Below are 1,402 nucleotides of genomic sequence, written 5' to 3'. Positions count from 1 at the left end.
TTTGCTAGTATTTTATTGATTAGTTTGTATATCCATATTCATAAGGGATATAGGCTTATAGTATTTTTGTGATTTCATTGTCTGAGTTTGGTATCAGGGTAATGCTGGCCACATACAATGAGTTGGGAAGTAATCACTGCTCTTCTCTTTTTAGGGAATAGTTTTTGAAGGACTGGTGATAATTTTCATTAAAATTTTTTTAAATCACTTTCTTCAATATACAAGAAACACATGAGACACAAAGAAAGCCCAAGAAAGAGCTCAGTTGATGAGTTGGTAGTTTAGGGGGATTCAAAGACAATGACCCTTTCCAGTCTCCCAGAGAAAGAAGGGGTTGAGAGGACACAATATCACTAGGCCCCTGGTGAACCCAGTGCTAGGGCCACACACAGCCTAGTTCTTCACCAAGTTTTTAAAGTGCTTATTTTTCTTGTCCTGGTCCTGGCCCTGCTCCCACACTTGGCCTCAAGTTTCCAGAAGTCATCTAGTTCCCAGAATGACCCCTTCCTTTAGTGCCCTAGTATTTTCATTTGGGGGGGTAGGGGTGGAAGCCATTTACCCTGTTGTAGTGTCAGAGTTCCAGGGGAGTTCTAATCCTCTAGGATGGTGAGGGTGGATCTCCCTAGTATCTTGCCATTTGCTTTCCATCTATTATGCTTAGATCCTGAAGATCAGCAAGTCTCAGGAACTCTCAAGGATTTGTTGACACTTGGCCTACCATGGGGGTTTCTGAGGGCTGTCATGCTTCTTCCTTGGAGAACACTTGCTTGTAGGGGAGCCCAATCTGGCTCCAAGGTGGCATCTGGTCCTCAAGGGAAAACTAGGTGCCCAGAGGTAAGTCCAATTCAGAAGATGAAGTTGACTCTAGAGGCAGAACAGACTCTGGGGGAAGATTTGATTTGGGGGCTTTGTTCTCAAATACTTCACTCAGCTGTTTGACCAGTGGGCTTGAGAGCTCTCCACCGCTGGTCTTCATAGGTGTCCATGAAAAGCCAAGGGTAGACGAGTGGGGATCTGAGTCTTGGGCCTGGATGGGAGAGCACAGGATGCCAGCACTAGGTGAATGGCAGGGGCAGGGTGTGGGGGAATCTGCCACTGGGGCCAGAAATTTGTTGTGCAGTAGAGGTGCCAAGCTGACTGGGGTACTCTTGGCTGTCGCCATCTCAGCCAAGAGGAATAAGGTGGTCCTGGTCTATCCTTTGTGAGTAGTCTTTAAAAATTATCACTTATTCTACTTGTTTACTTTTTTAAAAAATATAATTTATTGTCAAATTGGCTAACATACAGTGTGTAAAGTGTGCTCTTGGGTTTTGGGGTAGATTCCCATGGTTCATCGCTGACATACAACACCCAGTGTTAATCCCAAAAAGTGCCTTCCTCAATGCCCATCACCCATTTTCTC

General features: G+C 44.9%; 1 pseudogene; it reads right to left on the bottom strand.

Moving 5' to 3' along the window:
• Positions 1–393: 393 nt before the first annotated feature.
• Positions 394–1,162, bottom strand: LOC122478049 (annotated as a pseudogene).
• Positions 1,163–1,402: the final 240 nt, after the last annotated feature.

The sequence above is a fragment of the Prionailurus bengalensis genome, chromosome X, assembly GCF_016509475.1.
Source record: "Prionailurus bengalensis isolate Pbe53 chromosome X, Fcat_Pben_1.1_paternal_pri, whole genome shotgun sequence".
In the NCBI taxonomy this organism is placed as follows: domain Eukaryota; kingdom Metazoa; phylum Chordata; class Mammalia; order Carnivora; family Felidae; genus Prionailurus; species Prionailurus bengalensis.
Note: the sequence above shows the minus strand (reverse complement) of the source record. Positions and strands in the feature narration are given on the sequence as shown.